This window comes from Apus apus, chromosome 2, assembly GCF_020740795.1.
Source record: "Apus apus isolate bApuApu2 chromosome 2, bApuApu2.pri.cur, whole genome shotgun sequence".
NCBI lineage: Eukaryota > Metazoa > Chordata > Aves > Apodiformes > Apodidae > Apus > Apus apus.
Window position 1 is genome coordinate 64,643,520 of NC_067283.1, and position 27,598 is coordinate 64,671,117.

Sequence of the window (27,598 nt, forward strand, 5' to 3'; positions counted from 1 at the left end):
TTGCTCTGAGCAAAAAGCAGGCAGAGCTCAGCTGCTGTAGTTGGCAGCAACCAGTTACCCAACCAATTGTACTGGGCATGCACAGTGCTGAGCTAGACAACATGCAAGCTGCTCTATACAGAACAGCATGCCATAAAAGAAATGGAGAAAGGTCAATGTAGTGCATCGTGGAGAACAAGGGACAAAGGACACCAAGCCAACGGAAACCATGTTTTATTAGCCCTACTGCTCACAGACCAACTTCTTTCCATGGTGATTCTTCCCTGTATGGTCTGTTTGCATACAGTACGTACCCAGCGATAGCACTGGTAGAGTCAGATCAGCCCAGACGAAAGCTCACCAATGAAAAGAGAGATTTGTTTTGCTAGTGACCTATCAGTGGTCACCTGGAACAACCAAAAGACAGAGATGAGTTGAGAAATAGAAAACAAATGCAATTATTCCAGAATAAGGAAGTAAGTCTCACTGCAAATCTTTCCTAAGTAACTATGCCTGTACATACAAAATGAAAAGTTTTCTGCTTACTGTTTTTTCAGCAACTCACTGAGAATATTTTCCCTTAAAATGTATCAGTAGGTAGCAAGAGTCCTGAAAACGACACACATTTCCTTCCTCTCTCTTAATGTCCCTCCAGGACCACTCTTCTCAAGCAGAGAGTGCTTTGTACTAGGACTTACGTCCTTTCTAGGATTTTAGGCTGAAAAACTCACACTCACAATCAGAAGAAAATCAGATAAATAAGGATGGAATTAACCCAGAAATTAATTATTTGGTAATACTGTCTTCCAGATTAATATCTCCTTTGGATTATCTAATGAATACTGCAATTGACTAACTTCCTTTTGATCCTCCTACTGGGAAAGCAGAATGGATGAGATGGCGGGGGTGGAAAGATAATTACACTCAAGAAGATGACAGTATATTATCCATACTAGGAAGGTTAAATGCAAGTAGTTTCTTTTCAAGACTCCTACTACCAAGTGGAGATGCCATTGTGAAGCTGTCTAGCCAGTTTCAAATTGGTACATGTTCTCATGCTGTTGCGACACCTGGCATACAGTGAATGCATTGAGACTTGTAAAAAAAACCAACAGTGATTCATTGTTAATCATTCAGAAAAGAGCCAGAGATTAATGGTAACTCTATTTCTGGAAAAGTATATCTACACCCCACTTTTTATCTGCTTTATGAGACACAAACTTCAGGTGAGGTTTAAAAAATAATCTAGATCCTGATCTGTTCTACAAAATTTTGGGTAGTGTCACTTAAATCCACAGTTACTCTGTGCAGTATTGTGAGCTGTGGAAACTCAAAAAGTGAGCCTACAGTTAGGAAGATCTAGAATGAACTGAGGACTTTTCAATGGTGGGTTCAGCCTTACACAAGTAGCTTCATCCATGGGGTGAACTGGATCTCTTCTCTTTTACGTTGCAATTGCTGAATTCTGATCTCCTTGTTTGAACCAAATAATTTTCACAGAACAATCCTATTTCATGTGCACCTATTCCAGAAAAGTATTGATATGTATTTGCAAAAGGAACATTTTAAGTAACTATTTTTATTGAAAACTTGCCACTTTACTGTCACACCTGTGATCTTCCGTAGTTTGATACCTTCAACAGACTATTTTACTGTAAAAAAAAAAAAAAAAGGCATGTTAATTACTTATCTTGTTTAAAATAACTTCAGTGCTGCTCCAAGCTTAGCAGAAGACATGTTCAGATTTAGCAGTCCTTGCCACTTTTGTTATTCCTGTCTTGTCAACTCTGCCTAGCACCAGGAGTGAGGAAATCAAGAAGACAAGCCAGCCAAAATGAAGTTGACCCTGTGGAAGAAATGGAGTCATAAAAGACACAGAAAGGGCAGGCACAGCATATAGAGGATAGGTGGATCAAGAAGGGCGTTAGGCAGGTCTCTGATGGTTGGGGAACATCTGGGAGACAGAAAGTAATGGGCACCATGGGGAGAAAACCTAGGAAGTGAAAGCATGTATAGCCAAAGTGAAAGGATGAGCCAAAATGTCAATTCTTGGAGCACTGAAACAGAGATCTTGCCCTGTGCTAACCCTGGAGTGACACAGACCAGTCCTTCAGGCTTGTGGCTGTTCCTTCTGTTCTGCAAGAGCATAGCATTTCTCTGCCAAGTTATCCCTGCACTGAAAGCTCCAAGGGAGCAGCTGCCTTGCTGCTCTTGGGAGTGAACGCAGTAGCACCAGGGACTCTCTTCATCAGGTACTAGCCTTGTACTGGGAAAAAAATTAACTCCTCAGAGACTGCATGTCCACACACAGCAGGTACAACATGCAGAGCTAAGCATTATAAAGTCTTGGATCAAGCTGGGTAAGCCCTCTTGAATTCTGGGCAAATTGTGAATTTGAAACAGTACTTCACTGGGCTCAGGCTCAGTTCTGCTGTAAATCAGAACTGAGGAAACATCACCAACAGATAAACAACACAGTAAATCCTGTTGCTTGCCTCCTCTCTGCATTGGAGTACATTGCATGTGACACCAAAGACGTTGAATAAAAATGCACCCCAAAAAATTTAATAATCTTTAAAACTGTATTCCTCCTCCCAGTTCATAAATTACATTAATAACACCATCAATATGCCAGAGGAAAGACCTTCTCTAAGTAAATGAGATAACAAAAGCCAATAAACTAAGGTATCAAATAAAGGCCAGGGATAAACTTCATCCAGTCCAGCAAAAGTGCCAGTAACCATAACTAAATTCAACCTCTACATGCAGAACTCTGTATTTTTTTGGGTTTTTTTGCAAATAAATAAATAAATACATAGGCTATTGTTTAAACATATTGTCCAAAGAATATAGGAAGAGCTGAAAATGAAGAGAGATGACGTGATAGGGATGAAGTTTACATTTTGATCAGTTAGTCACACTGCACCTCCTAGTTCTCTGCAAAATGTAAAAAGCAGGCAGGAGAGTTACATGGGGCAAGACAGCAAGGAGCACATAAGGCTGGGTTTGTTCAAAAGTGCTTCCACAAAAGAAACAGCCATAGAGCTATCCAATCCTACCTCACATCTGCTTCCAATTTTATAGTCTTCTGTGTCTTTGATGAAAATCCAATTTTTCCCAAAAGGAATTGCAGCACAGTTGAGTAAAGAAAGGTCTATTGATAAATCTCATGCATCTTTTACAGAGTGTGATGCTTCAGGGGTTTGGTGTGCGGGGGGGAGAAGGGTTTTGTCTCATAATGTTTTGCTGCATCTCTAAAGCTCCTTTTAAATGTCAACCACTTTCTAACCTTAGAGGCAGTCTATTTGGACTAGGATCTCCAAGCTAGCTCTTTTTTTTTTTTTTTTTTTTTTTTTTTTGTCAGAGACCCTAGGCATCTTAGACACTTGCCTCTATCCAACCAGACAGTCTGAGATTTTTTTTAGCACACGTTTTTAAGCAACGTGAGGTAGCACACATCCAAATCCACTTGATACGAGCATGTCCTTTGGATACCCACTCCAAAGAGAGCATCAAACAAAGCGTAAGACTTCAGCAATAGATAGTGCTTATTTCATTAAGTTTCCTTCATAGATGCCCAAAATAAATTCCTTATTCTACAAGGAGCACTGCTCAGATAGCTCTTATGGTAATGCTAGCCCTACTTATGGGCTAGTTCTCATTCCAGCTACTTATATTAAGTAGCCCTTTCAAAGTTAGCAGAAATCAACAGGGACCAGACACACTACTCTTGTTTCAAGTCACACAAAAACTTTGGGGTCTTGTCTGTCATCAGCCCACTATTTTCTGCTCTGCAGCCTTGTTGTCAGAAACAGTCCCCAGGCTACACAGGACACATAGCTTTTCAGAGGGACATGAAAGGTACTATAAATTGCCATCCAACACAATTGAGCCAGAAATCTGACTGGTATAAGGATGCAAAATTCCACTGAAGTCAGGGGGCCTGTGCCCATTAATGTCAAAGTTTCATTTCACCCATTAAAAAGTGAACTGTCAGCTAAGCTATGCTCTGTGAACTCTTGTGGGATTTCCTGCCTTCTTAAGTTACGCATTTCCAGTTTACCTATGAGCCCAGTCTAAATGCGTGAATTTGAAATAAAATGCTTTTCTAGAGAGACAGGATAGACTGGCTGCATTACATGCTGCTTCCACTGTCAGGAATAACCAGAAATAGGATGTTTTTAGTGTAAAATCACACCTATCCTCCTAACCGACTGGGGTGAAGGAAAGGCAGAGTGCTTTTTGATGAGACAGGAAGGTCAGGTTATCTATAAAACAAAGGCCTTAGTGCTAATCTTGCCTTTTTTGCAATGTAAATCTAGAGGGATTGTACAAGTTAACCCGCTGCTTCAGAGGGACAAAAAAAAAAAACAAAACCCAAGCAGCCCAGTAACTTTTTCTGCAGCCAAGACAAAGTCATGAAGGATGCAATACTAGTGCTATTTTACTTAATATAGTTTCTTATTTGAGCACCTGTCTAGGGGTCTGTGGAAGCATTGGGACTGGATAATCCGCTGAATGATCTGTAATCAGACAGTAATATTAGGTGCTAATAGCTCTGATAAAGGGGCTGTTTAACCCAAATGTTAACACAAAGATGTGCCTGCCACAGCAACTATTTCAACAATGCATTTGCTAGTCATATTAATTAAAACTAATTCCTTGCAGGCCACAGAAAGCACAGAGTAAACCCATATGGAAAATGTCTGGGTTCTACCATGACAAATCACATTAAAGAAAAAAAATAATAAAATTATCCTAAGGCAATGAAATTTGTCTCAGAAAATATACTCTCTTGGAAATTCTCAGATTGTAAATTCACAGCAACGCTAAAGAGGCCTTTAATAGAGTCTTCTGAATGTGTAACTATATATCTGTGGCTCTGTCCTGTGACTTCATGCTAGTCATTAAAAGCTTCTAATAAGTCTACAAAGCACTAGGCCTTGCTAAAGGTCCTGAGGTGACAGTTATTTACATGACATTTAGATGACTGTCCAAGACTACAGTGGTTTAAGCGAAGCAACACAGGTCTCCTGATAGGATGGCAGGATTTTATCTTTTTCTGTCTCTAGAGAGTTTAAATAAATTTTATATATACATTTATCAGGCTCTAGAGGGGTAAATTCTTAACCCCCATGCATACAGATTTCAGGCTGAAAACTTATAATTAGCTCAGCTGGTAAGTCTTAGTTAAGATCATCCCCACAAATGATGGCTTATCCTTCAGAAGTGTTTGGTTTTCAGAAAAGTTTCTCACTCTCCAAAGGTTTTAATATACTAAAAGAAAGACAGGAAAAAGACACAATTTAAGTACTTCAGTACTCAAATGAATCCCCAAGGATATTTTGGCTAAGAGGTAAAATGCATCCAGGCTAACTCCTCAGTTAATTTATTTCTGGAGTCTTGTGAATGGAGAGACAATCAGCTAGCAAAATATGAAGTTATTAACATAGTGAATGTAGACCCCAAAGCTGTACTCAGATGTGGTAACATGGACCCTTCTGCAAAGACCTATACAGTGAAAGAATCTGGGGGGACATAAGAGTGTTATGAAAAAGCATACTCCAGAAATCTGTGCCATGCTCACTCTTCTTGGAAAACTGGAGCACGGGGCGTAAGGTTCAAAGATTGATACGATGAAGTTTTCTTGACAGAAGGTCAGTGTCAGTTATGTATGTTTATCACCAGGGTAAAGAAGGTTAAAAGACATCTGGACATAGTCCTGGGCTACCTACTCCAGATGACCCTGCTTGAACAGGTGGTTTAGACAAGATGACTGCTAGAGATCACTTCAAACTGAAAAGAAAAAGAGAAAAAAATTCTACAAGGTGATAATCCAACAATTAACACCTACTCACCTACCGCACTGAGAAGTTAAGACTGGAGGTAAGTGTGTAACTTTCTTGAAGATCATGCAGCAATGTTTCTGGAGCTTCATTCACTTTCCTCAAGTTAAACTTGACTCCAAGTAGTTACTTAGGAGTGTGAGAAATCCTTCCTTTAAAGGAGTTTTGAGAACCTTTAGCATTATCTTAATGCAGTTTTGTTAAGTGAATTATTTATGAACTTGATACTCTCATTGATCAGCATAGGAAACTCCCACCAAAGCAGTCAATTGGACTTCTGAGTGCAAATCAATAGCAGGCATTTAAAGGGATATTCTTCCTTTGAGGCACACAGGAAACTGCCATTAAACAAGAATGGAAAACACACAAGTAATGATCTTGCTAAAAATGATGCAAAATAAAGACAACTTTTTACTACACCCATTTTGGTGTGGTTTGGGGTTTTTAAACTTATCTACAGTATGCATTACTGAACAATAGCCTGAATTCTGGTTAAGCTTTCTCACAAGAAGTAACCTGTTCTCTGACTGGCATCATCAAGTTCTTCACCATACAGGCTTCTACAGTTCCTGTGAAATTGCATTTATTCTGGAAGCACTACTCACTTCATAAAACAGGGTAATTGTTATAGGACTTAAACATAATCTTTGTTCTCAAATAAAGCATCCATACAGAAGACTGTTTTGTAAAGTTGTTTGTCCCATAATAGCTGTGTCGGTTTCCCCATTTTAAGTATGTCCTAAGCTTATCTGGGCCGAATTTTAAACTCTGAATTTTAAAGCCAGGCTTTATTGCTTTATTAAGGTTTACAAGTCAATCACTTCCTGGTTCTTGGTAAATTTACAGCCCAACAGACTGTAAATTGCTATATAGAATTATGTTAGCCAGGCTCCAGACTGAGGTCTTTTATTGTCTGGGAGACAAATACATTTCATCCTGGAGCTGATTTTTTTTTCCTCAAGGAAAATGCATTGAAGCCACTGGCACTAAGAATTAACAGAAACCTTGTATTTATCAATAAGGTTGTGCAAGTGTTGATGACTTCTGGAAGTAAACTTCTGTTAGAAATCCTGTTGTCATTCATTAAAAATAGTTTCAGTTCTAAGAAATATCTTTAGACACTTAAAAAGCATCCCCATTTTCCAAAGTACTTTCATTCAAGAGTAGTCAAATCACCTTGCACTTTTTCTTGATACCAACACAGTGCTGATAAATCATGAGTATAATTGTACGACAACAAACATTTATATATCACTAATTTGAACAGATACATTTCAAATAACAACGAACAGACAGCTGCTAATCACCATGGCAAAAGGTCTTAGACACAGAGCATTTCACTGACAATTATTTGAAGTACAGCATTTAAACTGGTGGCCATTTTCATGATTGCTTTGTCCTCGGACTTGATCAACATTCCAGATTCTGCCTGCATTCTGTATAGAGCCCAGCACTAGATAGATCGAAGACAATAAATGAAAATCAAATTAATTTAATGTGACAAGAGTGGCTCTGTGCTTAGGCTCTGCATGCAGTCATTTATTTACTCCCTGTGTATAAAACTGTCTTCTAGAACAAGAAGCTCTTCTTGTCTGCGTATCTGTCTGGTATCTCCTCCTCATTTTCCAAAATGGTTGATATTCTATGTTTTGCCATCCTCACGTAGGCACTGGCATCAGCAAACCTGATCACTGATTAACTTTCTCCAGAAATATATTCATTCCACTGTGCTCACCCAAAAAGAGATGCAATGTTGTCTGGGCCAATGAAGACACAAGTATAAAAAAAAAAAAAAATTGCTGAAGAGAATGTTTGCATACTCTTGGGATCACCAACAAACTATAAACTATGCCTCACTTTAGACTGCCACAACTGCATTTTTCCTTCCTCTGTGGCACAGAACAGTCTGCTGTCTATGACCATCTGAAGAATTTTATTGAACTTGAGCTACTGTAGAAATTCAGTCATGCCCTGACCTTCCTCATTGCCTTCTTGTAGCACATTTTGCCTCTGCTATTTACTGTTGATCCTAAGCTTTTCTAAAGGGTTCTCAAAAATGTCTTTTGCCCATTATAGAGGAAGTGTCATTTTTTCAGTACCCTTCTGGAATAAACTGCATATTTATGATCAACAACAACCTGCAGAACCTGAACTGAAAGACTTTAACTCTTTTCAATATCTCACCTATCTCTGCTAGTATAAATATTTTCTGGGGGTATCAACCATATCTCTGTTTTAATGGCATGTTTCAACATTGCAGTGGAGATGGAAAAACTCCTTTCTGGTGACTGGAAGTTACTTTGTATAGAAAGAATCACATATTGCCTTTTGTATTACAGAGAAAAGCCAGTGTTTCATAGCAGTGAGTCCTCATTTTAACCTAATGCATGTTGTCTTTGAGGGATTATTGACCTGTTAGAAACTTCTAGATGCACTGACAGTAAAGAAGGCAGAGACTATAATGCAGGAAGATGGGAACACACTGGAGTATTCTTGTATTTAGTTTGCACTGGGTAGCAAATAGGTCTCCTAACAGTGCTCAACAAAAAGGAGATGCTTTGTAACATCAGCCTCTCAGATTACAAACATAAGAAAATAATAATGAGAAAAAAAGCTTATTTGTAAGCCTGATCAAAAGTGATGGGAACTTCTTTCACTAATTTGTAACATTCTCTATATCCTTGTGCATACCATAATATGGAATTATACCCCAAAAATCTCTAAGAAGTAGGGGAAAAGGTATGCATCTTTTCAGAAGCAAGTACATCCATGTAAAGTCTTCTGGAATACACTTGGTTTTTATTTTATTTATTAAAATAAAAATACTTTGGTTAGAATTGCTGGATGACATGTCTGCTTTCCATCCAACTCTCAATTTCTACTCATCAAAAAGTAGTATGCAGAGAAATCCAGCGCATGAGACACTGTTGTCCTGCAAAGCAAATTGTTTCTGGATTCTGTAACCAGAAGCAATGACAGACATTTTCTAAGAGAATGATTTCCCATCAAAACACTACAGCCAGAGACTAAGGATGCCGGGCTTCCTGGTTTTTCTGGCGCCACATCATCTTGCCAGGTGGGCAGCTGGAGGCTGTATTTCATTTATTAAAACTATGAGGCATGCCAGGTGTAGAAATGGTTCCATATTTAGCAGGTGCGATGTTACAGAGTATACAATAAACAAAGATATTCCAGAGTGTTTTCCAAACTCAAAACGAAAACCTTTCCCAAAGTGAAGCTTTTCCATTATTTTACTCATTTATAGTATACAGTATGGCATACAGTATAGTCTTTTTAAAATAAAAGTTTCATTGACTGCAACAATGGGAAATTACACAAGTAACATTCTAAATTACAGCCTACACAAAGCCCTCTATCTGTAAAATCCTTTGATGGCTAATCTTTGATTGCTGAACTTCCTCATATACTCAGAGCATACTCCTGAACCTTGTTCCTTCATGTTGTGAAAAGGAACATTTCCAATCCTGACAAACTTAATTGTTTTTGAGTTCCTGGGCTTTTATCCTTCTGGTTAAGGAGTCCCAAAGGCTCAGCAGGAGACAAAGGTAAAGTGCTCATGGGCAAGCTGCTGCCATTGTGTTAACAACTCTCAGGTGACAAATGAATGCCTTATCTTAAGTCATCCTTTCCTGTGCCTTTTTTTTTGGGGGGGGGAAGAGTTGGCCATATGGATGGGTCTTCTTTCAGGGGGCCTCAGTCAAGTTAAATCCACATATTCCTAGGCTTAACACACGAAATCTAAGGCAACATGAAGTGCTCCTGCACTTCAGTAGATGATTCTGCTTTCTGTAGTCAAAAAATCAGTCTCCTATAGTGTAAACACTGTAGGTGGTAGACACACCCGTGCAGCTAGAAACTACCAGTGAAAAAGCAAAGAAAGTAAGCCACTTAAGATCACAGAGGTAAACAAATTGTGGTTTATAGTTCACTGCATGTTTTGGCTATTATTTTAATAATTTTGATTCCACCTGCCCCCTTTAGTTGCTAAGATGTAATTTTCATTGCTCTGTATACAAACGTGTGTGCAAATTGGTATGACAAACACACAAAAGTTGTGTTGAAAGCTGCCATACTGTCTTTGTAAGAGTATATTATGGAAGTCATTGTTTTCTTTTTCACATCCTAGAACAAAAAAAAAAAAAAAAGAAAAGCATACATATATGGATACACTTTGTGGAATCTTAGCACAATTCACCTGCTCTCTTCATGACTTCTTTCAATGAAAGATAAATTAAGAGATCCATGCATGTATCTTGAAAAAAAAATAATATAAACATTGAACATAAAAATTATACCTACAATAAAACTCTGTGGTAACTCAGGCTTTCGATTTTAATTCTCATTTCATACTGCAGGATATTGCTGCAAAAGTGTGTATCCCAAATGTGGCAGCAATTCAAAAATTTTTAGTAATACATTAATGAAGAAGAGTCTTTTTCTAACCTAATTTGGCATCTCTACCAACGACAGTAGATATGCTATCCAAAATATACTGATAATTATTACAACACAACTTATTTTATCAGAATAGAAATACAAATCAAATGCATGGATAGTTTAAACATAAACGTAGTTATCCCTGAACCAGGATTATTTTTATTTTAGCATTTTTCTAACTGAAATCTTGACTTTTTGTAGGACTCTGCAAGATCAGTGTTTTTGCCTTGCCTCTCCCTTTTCTTTTACTGTGTAACCGCCTTATACAAAGTGATATTTGTATGCCAGCAGGTAATATGTTTATGGAGTAGTCACCCAGACCTGACAAGTACTGTAGAGTATTTCTTTTGAAAATTGCCCAAGGTGGGGTTATTTGGTCTGCTTTGACAAACTGTATATGCACTATCCATGTTACACTGTCACATCTACCTTAGGTTCATCAGTATCTTATTACTGATGCTGTTGTTTTCAAATCTAAATACAGTATGGGGAAAGAAAGCAAGCACACAAAGAAACCTATCTTACCAATAATTTTATAAACAAAACCTGAAACTATCTGTGCCTTGAGTGATTTTTAAAATTTTTTTATATAGTTGTGTTCTAATTCTTCAGAGAACAGAGGGGGGAGCTTTGAAAAGGTGCTAATAGACCATAGGAGTGTAGTTCACAGCTAAAAACACTTCCACTTCAAGCTCAGGCAGGAAAGAAAATAAGGGCACCACAGAAGTGAATTAAAAACCATGCAAACAGTCCCAGCAACAACCAGGGCAGCAGCAGCTTATAAGATCAGCTTCATTTGGCGGGGTGCCCATCATACTGTGACCTAAGAGGGCCAGCGCAGGAGGATATCTTAACGGCTTGCAAAAAGAGGTTGGGGTGGGCTGCCAGGAGGAGAGATGGAAGGAAAAGAAGCATCTTCTAAGCCTATATTGAGTTAAACTCTTTTACAGAACACTGACAGCAAACTTCTAGGTCTTTTAAATGTGTTCAGAGAGTTCTTATGGAAATTATTTTAGATTGCAGACAAATTCTCTGGATCAGCTGCACTACTGGGAGAGATTATTCTCACAATGCCCCTCCTCCTGCCTGAGGGTGTTGTCCCCTCAAATCTCCCAGAGATGTGCATTCTCCAAATGAGACCTAGTCCCATGACGGTCTAATCTGATCTAAGCTGGGGCTGCTGCAGTGCCTCCATCGGCAGCTGCTGCCCTTTCCCGTGCCAGCAAGGATGCTTGTCTGGTCCCACCCTGAACTGGTTCAGAAAAGACGGAACTGACCCGAGGAATCGTAACATTTCCCTGACAGTTCAGCTCCCTGTGGAGTTAAGCACCAGCGCTGGTGCAAGAGATGTGATGGGGGATACACATGATGCAAAGCCAGGCTGCAACAGCTTTGGTTTCAAACCACCTTAGAAACGCAGTCCCAGCTGGGCTAGCCAATGTCTGCTGTTTAAACTGCTTGTGCCCATCTAGCTCTTTCTGCCTGGTTCAGTTTTGGGTGTGGCCCTGAAAGGAGCTTCCTCATCAGATCAGACAGGGTGGGCAGCCTCCCCTTGTGATCAGCCACCATCTCCTCAGGCATTTCTGCACACATGGCTTTGTGGAAATGGCATTGTGTGACATCCATGAAGGCTACAGGGAGTTTCTGCATTCTTGTGGCAATACAGGCATTGATGAGCAGCCCTCTGTATCAAGCTGGAGGCAGGTCCCTCTTGGAGGCAAAGACAAGCTCACAAGCATCCACAACAGCCAGGTCACTCTGGGAAGCTATGATGAAGGATTGAAGCCAAATATGATAGAAGATTTGAATGTAAAAGGTGCAAAGGAAAGATGGTAAAAGGACACACCACAGTCTATCTGGACTGGAAACTGAAATAATTTCTTCCCCTTTCCAAAGTCTACCAGGTTTTACATCAGACCCTGAGCAGTAACGTAGTAAGCAAAGTGGTTAGATACTTGCTGACTTGTTTGCACACATCATCACATCTGATGTGTATGTGCTGGCACAGAGAAGGGGAGGAACACACAACATCAAACAGCAAACATGCAATTTAAAGAGTTTTACTACCTTCAAAGGTAGCAAAGGTACCTGCTTCTTTCTAGTAGCAGCTGTGAAATAGTTTAGAGCCAAAACTCTGGAGGGCAAAATCAAGGATACCCAAATGAGCCACTAGAGAGGGAGAATATCCCACAAGATATACCTTATGTCTTTATTTGAAAGGTGGGTTTAATTGCCAGCTTCCCTCACCACCTTAGCTTCACAAGTATTTAGTTCTGCTGGACTGACATCTGTGAAAAGTAGATTCTGCAACGTATCATGATGACAGACACATGAGGAACTGGAGATGCTCAGACAGCAGTGATGAAGACTATATAAAGCAATCAAGACAGAAAACAATTTTAAGTTCAAGGAATGAGAGAGGAAAGACTGAATTCACTGGGAAAAGCACCAGAGTTTCTGGACACAAGAAAATAAATCAGTTAAGTTAGAAGAAAACCCTGAAGCTACCTTTTAGAGGCCAGAATTGTTACTGGGAGACAAGACTGTAAGTCTGTAAGAACCTTCAAGTTCCCAGCCTGTGACATTTAACTTACAGCAGCACATCTGAATGGTTGAGGGATGTGGCCTGGGAAAGGAATGGGAGTAACATTGCTCAGATTTCAAATCGTGTGAGGCAGAAAAAATATCCTAATAGCCTGAATATATTGCAATGTTTTCTGGGGGAGAGGGGAGCAAATAAAAAAAACATTTACACAGGGAAGGGAAAGTAGGAAGAGAGAAAGATGTAGTCAAGGGTAACTTCAGTAAAGCAAAAAGTTTAATTTTTATGCTTGCAAACTGCTTGCTAGAGTGAAGACACTAGAATATTTTTATTTTTTTTTAAACTAAGTAAAACTGTTCAGCTTATTGTCAAACAGCCAGTTGTTTATTTCCAATTGCTTTATTGTCAGATGCCAATTTATACCCTAAATGTCTTTGGTTGAGAGGATTGCCCTGGTCAAGGAGTAATCCAGTGGCCAGCACAGAAATGCCCCTTAGGTGCACTTCATTTGTAACATAATGGGGATTTGCATGCTCTGTCATAAGGGGAATGCTTCAAACAGTATTAACACTCAAAGTCAGGAATGTTAACTGTTCCTCCCCGACTCCCTCAAAAAAAAGTGGATTGAGTTCTGCTTTTTCACTGATTCTCATGAGGAATATAAAGATCAACTCAGTTGCAGATGTGTTCTATTTTTTTCCCTACGTCAGAGATTCTGAATCACTCTTAATAATAGGGAAAGGCTATTCATACCAAATGGGGAAGTTCTCACACACTATGATGATAAAGCATTTCATCCATTTGAGAAAAAATAAAAGAAGAAGAAGAAAACACTACCCACAGAACTACAACATCACATCATCTGCTCTTTGCTGAATGTTCACAGAACAACACTGGAAGTCATTGAAGTGTCAGATAGTGATTTCATCATGTGTCAGGCCTCCCACTAATAAATGATTCATCTTTCTCAGTACTGACACCTCAAAGAATTAAGGAGGAGAAGAAAGAAATTAATACACTTTAAAGTGAGAAGAACTCCCAAGTATATTTCCCAAGTAAACAGGAGCTTATGGACACACAAAGAAATGTGCTTAGAATTTAATGTTCCATTTATATGAGCTGTACTTCTAACTTTTAAAAGTGAATATATTATAGAAAAAAAATGTGTAATGGAATTCCATGTGTGCTATATCACCATAATACACAGAGGTAAATTGCTCAGCTTACAAACATAGTATTTCACATACACACAACTTTGTGAACTGAAAATGGAATTGGGAAGAAACCTTTTCTGGCTTACATAGCTGTGATTAACTCTACGTTGGTAATAATACACCTGCCTAGGTACTGATGACAGTTGCAAAAGCAAATCTAGCTCCTCTTGAAGGCCCAGAGTAACTTACACTTGACTCTAATGGAAATGGGACTTGAAGAAAGTTTGTCATTTTAATAGGAATTTACATAATCATTCTTTGATGCTTCAATAAAGACCAAACATCTTCCATTGATGAGAGTAGCTCTACTGGATGAGCAGGACTAACTTGTAACCCAAACTCACTTCTCCCAGAAGGTCTAAAATTAAATACAGACCCAAATGAGGCAATGTACTGAGCAAGTACATTGCTTGGTTTGTGAGGATACTCAAGTTTGTGTAATCACACACTGAGCTTTCAGTTGTTTTTTTTTCTATTTCAACAAAATACAGTTGAGATACAGAGGTCTCAAATTTCTCTATTCTTTGTAAAAAAATACATAGCTAGAAGAAGAAAGAGATTCTGAAATTGTCCCAACTGAAAAAAAAAAAACACAACCAACAAACAAACCAAAAACAAAACCAACGAGCCAAACAAAAAAACCAAGAACAACAAAACCTGAAACATTAATTTAAACCTTATGAAACATTAAAGAATCCACATGGGAGACAGACCTCACAAATTACTCCACTGTAGGAAAAGAAGAGACAATTTCAATTCACTACAAAAACATGAGACACCAACCTATGGAAAACCAGGCTTCACTGGTTCTGCCACTAATAGAACTGTTTTGCTGTAGGAGGTTTTTCCTTTGTTTTTTCCTCATCAAAACAGCATCTATTACAAACAAAACACTTCAATCGGTAGACTCAAAGCTGGAGGAGCATATGGATACAGAATTTATCCCAGTTGATTCCTCTCCTGGAGTGGGAAGAATTAGAGGAAGATTATAAAGTTTGGGCTTGGACTGGGAGACTCATTCTCAGCAGAATTAATTAGGCTGATAGGAAAGCTGCTGGAGACAGAAAAAAGCCACAAGCCCCTGAGGTCTCAGGTCCTAAGCAAGTACTTATTTCTTTGGCTAACTCTGAATATGTATACTAGAGATACCACATGATGAATGGAGTACTTAAAAGCAGTAATATACAAAAGCAAATTATTCTTTGCTGTTCCCTCACCTCTTGTTTTGGTAGAATTAATTTGGGCTTCCTGAGTAAAGATAACGTCCAGTTTCTCCATCAGTTTGATTTAGCACGACAGACCCCTTCACTGTCAGCAGAGGAATGTAAATGACGGCAATGCACATTTGCATGCAGGAAAATTTACATGGCTGTGGGGCAGGATGCCTGGATGATCAAAAAGAAAAGAAAATATTAAATACTTAAAACACTTTACCATGAAATCGCCTTCTCTCCCTCTCCCTACGCTCCCCCTATGTTAAATCAGGTAGAAAAGTGTGATATTAAGGCTTAATCAAATTTAAATAAATTATTTTCTTGTAAATGTTAAAACAATCATTACATGCATCATTTACCCCCTCCTCTGCCCATAGTCTTAAATTGTGCTCCATTATATCCAGATGGAAAAAAATATGCAGAAATGTTTCTTAAACATCAGAAATTTTGGTGTTTATTATATTCAGAAGTAAAAAGTCATTAAGGAGTCCTAGCAAAAAAAAAAATAAATTAAAATAAATAAAAATCTTAGAAATCATGATGGGATTTTGTGTAACAAACTTAATTAAGAAATTTCTTCGCTAGGTTATTGACAATATTTTATTACAAGCTTAAGGTGTAAGATTGCTACAGCTCTCTGTCGTGCTTGGCAGCAAAGAAAGAACACATGCAAAGAACAATCTAGTTCTTACAATTAATTACAAATGTACAATGAGTGATACATCAGCCCCTGTCTACACTGCATAGTCATCCATTTATAACCATTTCACCATACACAGTTATTACTGTGATTCTGTGATTAAAGCCCATGCTTTGCTTCTACAGTAGCTTGATACCACATCACAGCCATGGGTAGTTATGTTTATTCATGCACAGCTACCACCAGCCAGGACTATGTGTATGGGTCAATGCATTTTAGCAAAATCTGCATCAAATAACCAGTGGTGCAGGTCTCTTCGGTTAAATTTAGTTTTAAGCAGGCAGACTGGAACCAAGATAGGAGAGGGCCAGCCAGAAATGCATGGGTGGCAGAGGGTGACAGAGAGCACTGTTCAGCCACTGGCCATTCCGGGTGAGTCAATGGTGACAACCACCCAACATGGAACAGAATGGCAACCCATCCTGTTTATCTGGCACATCCTTACTATCCCAAAAGTGGTCTGCCACAGAAGGGATGAGGAATTCTCTCCCCACTAGCAACATAAATGGCTGAGGGGGAAACAGCAGAGCCCTTAGCACTGTGAAGTCCCTGGCAGGCCCTGCAGTTGGTGGGGACCCCCACTTGCAGTCTGAAGATTGCCACTGGAAGAGCCCTGCGAGAATGCTTCTGCAGCACAGCAACCTGCAGTACGCAGGACAATGAGCAATGAGACACTGCTGAATTCTCCTAAGTAGAGGATTCTACCCCAAATCCTCTCATCATGAATCTTGGTTCATCTGGCTGGGTTACTGGATCACAGCAAGGTGCCAATCTGGGTCTCCAGCAAGGGTGGAATACAGATAGATACAGAAGAAGGAACAGTTCCAAGGGTGTCCACTTCAAGGCTGAGCCAAGTCACGAACCAACCAGAAATCTCTGCTATGGCTACAAGGACACTGGCTCCTACACACACTCATCCTTGTTGACACAGACCTAACTATTACAAGCCTTGAGCAATAAATACTGATCTCACAGGCCAGGTTTAAAAATCACCATGCTGCTGCTCTTTCCCCAGGCCAGCAAAGGATATTTTGTTTTAACCTCACGCCTTCAGTTCATGTTTCTCCCTAGGAGCATTTGTTTCACTCAGCAGCCCAAAGCCAGTCCCAGCCATGACACTGAATAACATCAGTCTCACTGAGAAGTGTTCCAACAAACCCAAACCACTGCAGCTCTGAGCACATAACTTGCCAGACAGTTTTACTGATTATAGAGGGAATTCCAGTCTTTGACTCACTGGTAAGTAAGTGTGTTCCCATGCCATTTCCTCATCCATAGAATTCCCTCATCCTGAACTGCTTGCTAATAAAGACTGAGATTATTTGTGTTATGCTCCACACAGAGAAACTACAACATACAAACATATTATTGTATAGTGATTAAATTATCCAGTTCCAAAAGCCATCAATTCTCAACAACATAATCTTGGTTTTAAAATTCATCTTCCCGGGTTCACAAGATGAGCCATCTCACAGCCCAGATAGGTAAGATGACATATTAAGGTTTATGCTGTGATTATACAAATTACCAGACACACACTTACTAGAAAAGGCTACTAGGGCTGTTGCCCAAACTTTTAATGACAGTTGCAGGCATCATGTTCTCCTGTCAGCTGAGAGGAGAGTGGTATAAAACTCAATATGACAACCATATTTTTAATTTACAGGCAACAATGGCAGTTTGACGTGTTTTTTAATTAATGAACCCAACTGATTGGGTACATCTATGCTGCAAAGCTGGCTCAACTGCCTTGGGTACTAGAGGCAGACTTGGCTTTCTGCACGAGTTTACCATCAGAGAGAAGTAATCTTCAGGCAAAAAATCATTCTTTCCAGTGGGATAAATGAGCACATCCAGACCCTTTTACTTCAGCTAGGCTGCCAGAGGCACTCAAATTGGCTTGTTCAAAGCTAGCTTTAGTGCCCCTGCCATCTGCAATATAGATCTAACCTTTTTTTTCTGGATATGCCACAGGTGGAGCAAACTCCCACCTCACCGTCCTGCCTGTAGAGACACAGGGAGCCCTCACGACAGCAGATCTGGCAGAGCTCAACTGGAAGCGGGAAGAGAGGCGACGCCAGGACACTTCCCACTGGGCCTGCAGAGCTGTGTGTGTACTTCTCATCCTGGGGAAGCAATAACCTCATCAGTGCTCTACCCTGCTCTCTTGGCAATACACAGGCTTCAAAAAACATGTTCCCATTGTGCCCAGATATTCACTTTAATAATCAAACTTTAATAAAACAAACAATTAAAAAAAGCCAGATCCTCTCACACAGCATTCCCTGCAAACCAATTACAGAGAACCACTCTCATGGGCCAGCGAGCAATCTCTTCTCAGACCAGGCTTCGAGCAGGAACCGAGTCTGCTGCAGCTGCTGGGCAGGAAGGGCTGGGCCCACTGGGGCTTGGAAATAAAACAAACAGCTTGTTTGGCAGACAACTATTTCTTCGTGGACTGGTCAGCAGGAGGCATCATGGAAGCTGGCTGCCTAGTGACTTGAGCAAGCCTGCTGCCTTCCCGGTGCATTGTGTCTGCATCAGGGAAGAAGGCAAATCTTAAGCTGTACCTGAATTCCCTAAGAATTATAATGACATGACCGACCCTTGGTTGGGCCATCCATTCTCTATGGTTGTTGCTGCTGAAATTTTAAATAAAATTCAGCTTTTGCCATGACTCACTCATTTCCCAATATCCTTAGTCTACAAACACTCAAGGATAATAATTCATTATTATCCATATTCCCTGAGCTCACGTTTCATAAAGCATAAGCACACTCAAGAAAGAATTACTCCTAATAGGCATGTATATTTCCATCCTCTCTTCAGGAAAACAATTCAAAGACATAGGTCCTACAGGTCCTTGCAAGGCTTAGAATTGCTAACCTGAACCTCTTTATAAGCAGCAGGCAGTATCTTCAGAAAGAGCTGGGGTTTTATCTTGGCCTCTCACACCAAGCTACTACATACCATCAATGGTGTTTGTACAGGCCCTGCACTGACAGAAGACATAGCATGAACCAAACAGAGCACAAATTCCAGCTCACATTGACAGAAGACTTTTAAACTTCACATTCAAAGCCAGCACATACTGCACATTTGATAAAAAAACCCAGATACAACCACTGGGCTTCTTTTAACTGGCTATCACAAACAAGAAACAAACATATCCAAGCTTTTGGGCAACAAAAGCTATTACTAAGAACAAGTTGTTCTTGTACTTTGTTTCTTACACTCTGCTTAATGATTTTAGGTTCTCAACTCTCTATGGTGCTGGGGTACCACAAACACTGGTCCAGAATCAAAAGGAACTGAGAGCATCAGTACCCGATAGGATCAGGTCTTTTCTATGCTGTTATTAAACACTGAACTGTCTGACAACCTTCCCTATGACTACAACAATGATTTGCTGTTTCTGTCCTCTCAGTAGGAGCCCCCACTATGTGTACATTACTTGATTATTTATAAACATGGCCTTTTATTAAAAAACACAGCCTCCACTGTGCTAATAATTAGTTTACTTGGCTGTAATACAAATGATGTCTCAACTATGAAATTTACGGCCAGTTACAAGACAAAATGATGGCTAAATTTTGGCTAGCAAATTGGACACCAACAGCACTGACCCTGCCAGCCCTGGAGCTGAGCTCAAGGCCTGATTCACCACTTTTCCACACTACTCATCGCTGGAACCAGCAACAGGCAACTAAGCTGGGATTTTTTTTCCAACAGGAAAACTAAATGTGTCCTAGGCTTGAGAGGAGCATCATTACTGCCTATAAAGATGGGCTCCAGCATGCTACATCTCATCTCAGAGCCCTATGTACTCTTTCTCTTTACAAATTAAGCCACCTCGAATAAGACAACCTTATTTCTTCAATAGAATGGCCTCAACATTGCCTGCTGCTAAGGCAAATGGCCCTGGAAGAGAGGCTCTGACCAGACAGCTGATGTGCAGACAGGAAAGACACACATGCAAATCACAGGTTTGTGGAGTGGCACTGGCTGAACTGGGAATCTCCAGAGCCCCTGGTCCACCCCAGAGCATAAACCACTGTGCTGCCTCTTCTCTTCCTCCCCCCAAATCACCACACTCAACTTCTACAGTGAAGTCCTTGCCTTTTGCAGCTACCTACTCCCTGCCCCCTTCCCCAGCCTTTCTCTCTACACTCACTCCAGTCCCACCTTCCACCTTCCTCTCTCAGTTCTCCCCCCACTTCCCATGCCACTTGCCAACAATGAAATGCAGGCAAGGCAATTTTTTCCCCTTTCTGCTCCAGCACTGACCCATGCCTCTTTTGACCATGCTGGGCCCCCTTGGGTGCCACATCCTGGCCACTTAGGCACACACTGCAGCATACCACACCAGTTTTGGCAGGCCTATCATTGCATAAAGGGAAAGAGAGAGATGGCCAAGAAGAGATCTTCCACTTGCTCAGCTAGCAACATTGTCCTCAGATCGCAACCTAGACTGTACTGGTCCCACCAGCCTCATCTTCCCCATGTCTCTGAATAAGCATAAGCCTTCATAAGGCTGTGGGGAAGGAAGGAAGAAAGGAACACAAATTTTCCAATGGACACAGAGGAGCAGTAAGAGAAGGAAGAAAGGCAGGATGGAGTATTTCTCTCAACCTCCTCTTCCACCTGCTAAGATGCTCCTGTTCCCCTTCTTCCACATAGAGCTCTTATTTCAGTGTAAAAGCATCTTTCTGCAGTTTAATGAATGGATTAAAATTAATAACTCTACTAAAATAGTTCACATTTATGCAAAATAACACTGTGCAGCAACTTGCACTGAAACAAAAAACAGAAGTTCATACTAATTTGGTAATTTTTATTCAAGCTCATGTGCTTTTTGAGGATTTTGTTCAAGACTCTGTGCCTCAAGGGTTACTGTCCCACTGTCCTATGTCTCAACAGATGCAGGGCAACTAAGCAAACTGCAGTAAATGCTGAACAATGTGGCAAGGACAAACACTTTTACATTGCCAGATGTAAAAAGCAGTGAAATAAAATATGAAGAAAGGAAAAGCTGACATAGTACTGAATTCAGCAGAGGAAAGGCAGACAAAGAGCCAAATGAAAAGGCACTGCTTTTTCTGCGGTGCTTGCACCAAGAACATCATAACTGCCCACAAGTGCTATGTTTGCATCAGTTCTGTGAGCTGAAGGAGTATTAGCTCCACTTTAGAGATTGAAAACTGAGGCAGTCAGCTCTGAGGAGTCTCAGAGTACTTAAAACCAGATTCTTGCTAGCATTAAGCATTGCATATTCTTCAAGTGTTTAAAGGATACAACTTCTAGCAGCCTTTGGTGCAGATGCACATGTGTAGTCCTAAGAGAACGCATAAATTGAGGAACAAAATGCAAGTGCTACAACAGGAACACTTTAGCAACCACAGACATATTTATTTCCCCATCTCCTCTTCTACATTTTCAAGTGGGGGAAGAAAGTATCCTGCACACTAGAGATTTGGATCAAAGAGCTATGATGGTCACAAGTCACAACTCATCACCCACCTGACAACTGCAGCTATTTATGTACAAATTAGTAGTGCTGACCTGGCCACTATTAAAAGATTGATGTAAATAGCTTATCCGGCATCACACTGCTTGGCAGAGAATCAACTTCTCCAAAGCAACATTCAGCTGCCTTAACAATGAGATTATGTCTTCCCTTCTTGCATTCATAGGAACACAGAAGGGTAAGAGTTCAACAGACAACACTCTCCTTCAGCATGTACTCTAATTCATCCCCAGAGCAGACTCATTTAATACACTGAATAAAACCCAATCATCCTATGGAGGAGGGAGGAAAGGTATGCAATCTATTTTAAGATTACTATGAACCAATATATAGATGTACGGATGGAATTCTGATTGCATAAGCATTTCCTAGTTCTGGCATTTTTTTGAGTGCTCAGCTTAGCCACTTCAATATCCTTTCCCTCTGACCATCTGTGTAGTGTCTGTCTGCACACGTACGAAAGGCTTCCTCAAGGATCTTGAAGATGCTAGGAACCACATCTCAATTGCTCAGAGGACTTTACATCACATGCATAAAGCTATGTTACATGAATCCAGCCTCTTTGTGCATAAGATAGAGAATCCACTACACATGTAGAGCTTAACTGCATAATGGATGCTGCCTGTTAGGAGACCCCTGGGCCCAGATGCAAGGACATCACCTTGCACGTACACCAGCTTACTATGTTGCATGGTCATTATGTTTGCATTTTCTGTGCACATTTAAATACATGCATAAATGTACATTATGTACATCTATGCACATGTTTAACAAGTAAAAAAGGTTGTGGGGAAGTGGCCAAACTGACTGCCAGCTACTGGCTACTCGTATCTCAATCTCCCCAAGGGAACAAATAAAAGGAAGTTCTACTTCCTTCTTCTGCAAGGGATTCACTCCCAGCAATAGCTGTTTTCCTCTTAGATATGTGTTTTAACTCTATCTTCAATATTCTACTCCAATATTACAGTATTACACTATGGGACTTCCAGGACCAATGCAAAACAGTAAGGCAGGAAACAGAGGACGTAAAATGTGACAGAAAGAGGAAGGGAACTCAAATTATCGGACATGGAAACCAGAATGCCAGGTCTAGCCATCAACTCAAGTCAGTGGCAAGTCACGTATAGGCAGAGGCCCCTCTTTGACTGTCTCCACACCCATCTTACCTGCTACAAAAAAGCATCAACTGCCTGTGGTAAAGTTCTGTCTTCTCAAACACACAAAAAAAGGCACTGTTCATAAATGGTATAATCATTTGTGGCACAAAAAGCTACTGAGTAGGAACATGTCTGGATTTTACAGACCTGAGGGTCTGCTTTTAGAGTCTTGTTACCTACTATGTTGAGCTTCTAGGAAGCCATTCAGACCTCTAAAAATGTGAATTCCCCATGCATCACAGTAATCTCAACAAATTGCCAGCCTGATTTTAGGGCTACAAGCAAGTTCTGTATCCCACAGTGCAAAGCTACCAACCCTTTCACACCACATCCTTCTCAGGGTACAAAAAGTTTTGCTTTTATCCACAGACAAAAGAGATTTGATCTCAGAATTCAAGATGCAGAAAACCTGTTTAATGCTAGAGAACTTAACCTTGTCGTTTCTGAGGCATGTATAATTCAGGTAAATGCACCACAGTTGAGAAAAAGGTAAGCAGAAGTTATTTTTATGAACTGGTAAGCAGCCATCTGTCCACAAACAATCACAGCCTGCCCCCAAGACAAGGCTCCTTTATGGCAGAACTTGTCTGCCATCCTGCCCTTTGTTTGACGACTGGTGAATTATGGCTCATGAATTCACCCCATGTTCTTTCTGCCTCCCCAGTACTGCTTGTGCCTATTGTTTCATCTGTTTGACCAAAAAGAAGAAACAACAAAAGACATGGTTGTGCTTTGGTTTATAGTAGATCCTAATTTTCCTTATGAATTAAATAATTCTTATTTATTTGTTTTGACCAGCAACCATCACAGGACCTTCCACATTAGCTTACAGAAAATTTTGCCCCACAACTCTGAGGACACCACAAACCATTCTGCATATGTATCTGCCTTCCAACTTTGAAAGTGTCAAAAGCAGAAAAAAAACAGAAGTGCAGTCATACATAAGTCAGCCATGATTAACGTTCCTTTTCTCTTAACCTCAAAGATACTGCATCTGTATTGTGAAGTAGGCAAGTATTACAAAAGCTCTAGTAGCTGAAGAGGTATCACCACAGTTTCTTCTTAATGAAGCTTTCTCTTCATTTTCACTGGAATCGTGTACTAGGTTATCTTATGTGCTAGAAAGTGACCGTATTTAACCTCTTGCTCAGAGATAACTGCAACTAGCATGTTTAGTATACACAAATCTAAATTCACAATGCATAAAATGTGTTATTTGCATGCAAAGAAATAATTGGCAATACCATTGCAACCTCCACCCTCCTAAAAAAACCACAACAAAATACCCAAGGTTTTTGAACAATAGGATCTTACATCATACCACTGAGGCTGTTCTGGCCTTTGCAAGTTGTTGGGAAGGTGGACTCTGGACAGTGAGAAGAACACCTAAATCTAGTTTTGAGGCTCCTTTATAAATCCGTACAGTTCCTTGTAAAGGGATTACATACAATGAAGAAATTAATGAGATGCAAACAAGGAAACTCTACCATGCTAACATTAGTCACTTCTCAAACATTTTCAAGGCACAATATAGTTGAAAGTGGCCAGGAGGAAACTCACTCTCAAATTACAAAAAAAATGTGATAAAATGTAATGGCAAACACTGTCATCAGCAGCAGTTAAACTGTTACACTAACTGCTATTGTATCAGCATTAAATTAATTTTGTAGACCGGTTTAGCTTCAGTATTTAAAAGGCCAGTCTCCAAAATGCACACAAGCTAAAACTGAAAGGCAAAATCCAATGCAGTTACATGATACTTTGGATGTACATAATAGGATGCTCTGTATAACTGGACACAAATGTAAATAGAGCCATGAATCTATGTAAAGGTTTCTGCCACCCAGCCTTGAGAAGAAAATTCATTAGTTTGCACTGACAGTAAGCTCTTGTTCAACACATGGCACAAAAGCCAGCAGCAAACATACCAACACTGAGACTTAAGAACACTCAGGAAGTAATCTCCAAAGCAAGGAGGGGAGAGTAGTTTTTGCTACCTTATGTTATTTGAGAAAAGCCAGGTAAGTTTGCTACAAGAACCTTTTGCTCAATTGTTGAAATACATGAATGACTCTCTTTGTCTTTTCTGGTTTTCCAAAATGTCTCCTGGAGAGAGAGAGAGAGAGAGAGAGAGAGAGAGAGAGAGAGAGGGTCACAGACCCATCATTATTAATTGAAGAAAACCTGTAACAGAAGTGTTTTCTTCCAAATATGTCCTAGACTTCCAAGCTACATAAACAGCTTAAGGAAAAGGAGGGCAGAAAGTTAAAAGCAGTCCTACAAGAAATGTGCCTATTTCCAATTTAGAGGAACAACAATCTCTCTTCACACTTAGAAATATAATGTATCTTTCCCTACAAAAGGCCTAAAAGGCTTCAAAAGATTAACTTGATCACAAGTAGTATTACCATAAAAGCTTTACATTGGATGAGGCTAAGCACAGACAATGTTTTTCAGGTTTTTCATTAAACAAGACTAGAATAAAAAAGCCTTAAAATAATTAGTAGTAAGCATGAAGCAGTGAAAACTAAGGAAGTATCACATAACTGGATTCTTTCCATGTAGTGTCTTCAACTTGATTTGCATCCTATTTCTAAGGTAAAGGCAGAACACTATGCTCACTTATCTACAAAAGTGCGAAAGGATGGCCTCATGGTCAAGACAAAAAACAGGAAGGACAGAGCGAGGTTCTGAGGAGTCCTGGGTCTCCTTCTGTCCTGCCTTTGAGCACAGTCACTCAACAGCCTTATGACAGCAAAAGCTTTTGCACCTACCGAGCAGAAGTCATACTTTCCAAAAGGAATGCGACCATACAAACTGCATCTGGAAGACAGGGCCAAGTCCCTAAAGCGTGACATAAACGTAGCAGGGAGATGCATCATCACCTCATAGCGTGCTTGCTCCGAGTTGCGAAGAAAAGCGCAAACGGCCACGGAGTGCAGCGATACCTCACGAGGGAAATAACAAATTACTCTCCTTTCTCCCTACCCTCGGGACAGGTAATAAACCACCATTACCGAGCAGTTATTTAGTTATTTCTCTGAAGATGCACCTTCTACTTTGAACCCAGAATCCTGCTTTTTTTTTTTTTTTTTTTTAAACTGGAAACAAAATCCGAGTATTTCGACTCCCCAGGTTTTGCACCAGTGTCCCGTTCCCGAGTCCCACAAGTGCCCAGCTTCCTCCACGGGACAGCCCGGGAAAGAAGGAAGGCAGGCAGGGAGGGAGGCAGGGAGGGAGGCAGGCAGGCAGGCAGGCAGGGAAGCAGGCAGGCAGGGAGGGAGGCAGGCAGGGAGGGAGGCAGGCAGGGAGGGAGGCAGGCAGGGAGGGAGGCAGGGAGGCAGGCAGGGAGGGAGGCACGCAGGGAGGGAGGCAGGCAGGGAGGGAGGCAGGCAGGGAGGCAGGCAGGCAGGGAGGCAGGCAGGCAGGGAGGCAGGCAGGCAGGCAGGGAGGGAGGCAGTCAGGGAGGCAGGCAGGCAGGGAGGGAGGCAGGCAGGGAGGGAGGCAGGCAGGGAGGGAGGCAGGCAGGGAGGGAGGCAGGCAGGCAGGGAGGGAGGCAGGCAGGGAGGGAGGCAGGCAGGGAGGGAGGCAGGCAGGGAGGGAGGCAGGCAGGCAGGCAGGGAGGCAGGCAGGCAGGGAGGCAGGGAGGCAGGCAGGCAGGCAGGGAGGGAGGCAGGCAGGCAGGCAGGGAGGGAGGCAGGCAGGCAGGGAGGGCGCTGCTCCAGCCCCGGGCCCTGAGCGCCCAGTCCCCGCCGTGCCCCCCGCGGCGTCACAGCCGGGCCCTGCAAAGCCCGCATCCACACAAGAAGGTTTATTCCCCGGCCCCCCCGCGGGGCAGCCCAGCGCGGGGCAGGGATGGCTGCCGGCAGAGAGCAGGCGCGACCTCAGGATACCTCGGAGGCACACACCGAGCGAGCCTCGCACAGCCCAGCCCGGCGGCCTGTCCCGAGCTGACACCACCCGCCCGGCAGGGAGGGAGGGAGGCAGGCAGGGCGGGCGGGGAGCGGGCGGCTCAGCGCACAGACACCGAGTTCCGTGCCGCCGCCGCCGCCTCCCAGCCCGACCCAGACACATTAATCCCCGCGCTCCCCCGGCAGCCTCCCACGGCCTCCCCGCTCCCTGTCAGCGATGCTCGATAAACTTCCCCCTCTCCCCACCTTCTCCTTCCTTCCTCTCTCCTTCCCCCCCCCCCCCCGGGGCGCCCGGTGGTAGGGGCGGGGGAATGACAAGCAGGAGGGGGAAACCAACGGCGAGAGCCTGGGGGGGGGCGGGGGGAAAGGACAAGCATGGCGAAAAGGGGAGGGCGGCTTCTGGCGCAGCAGCCAATCGGCGGCGGGCACGGGCGGGCGCGCGGCACGGCGGGAGCTGTAGTTCCTCGCCGTCGCCATTTTGTGGAGAGGGAACTACAACTTTCCCGCGAGCAAGGGCAATACCTCGGGCCCTGCGCGGAGCCCCGCCGGCGAGGCCAGGTGCGGCCAGCGCGGCGGGCCCCGGTGCACGGCCCGGCCGGGGGAGGCGCGGCGGGGGCAGGGAAGGAGCGGAAGGGAAAGCCGCGGGCAGGCAGGAGGAGAGAGGCTGCTGCGGGGCGGGGCGGGGAGGGGGGCAGGGCAGGGCAGGGCAGGGCGGCACAGCGCGTGCTGCGCTCTTGAGGGACCGTCGCCAAACTCCTCGCCCGGCTTGTGGCGCAGGGGCAGCGGCGACCTCGACTGCCGGGGTCGCCGCGCCGAAAATGCCAAAAGCGGCGAGGGGAGAGGGGGGGAGGCGGGGGGCAGCGAAGGGGCGCGCGTGACGCTTCGCCCCCCCCCCCACGAAGCGTGCCGCCAGGCCTTGCGGTGTCGGGCGTCGGGCGCAGCGGGCCGGCCGGGCGTTGCGGCTGCCCTCCCGGTTGGGAGTTCAGGCCGGGCCCTAAAAGCCGTGGATGTCTGTATGTGTGCGTGTGTGCGTGCGCCCGCCTGCATATA

General features: G+C 42.3%; 1 long non-coding RNA gene across 1 annotated transcript; it reads right to left on the reverse strand.

Moving 5' to 3' along the window:
• Positions 1 to 234: 234 nt before the first annotated feature.
• LOC127381619 (uncharacterized) lies at positions 235 to 25,635 on the reverse strand. Its single transcript, XR_007888770.1, has 4 exons — positions 25,412 to 25,635; positions 24,635 to 24,743; positions 15,257 to 15,424; positions 235 to 1,631 (listed from the first exon to the last, which is right to left on the reverse strand). It is a non-coding gene; the product is annotated as an uncharacterized LOC127381619 (long non-coding RNA).
• Between the last annotated feature and the right edge of the window lie 1,963 nt (positions 25,636 to 27,598).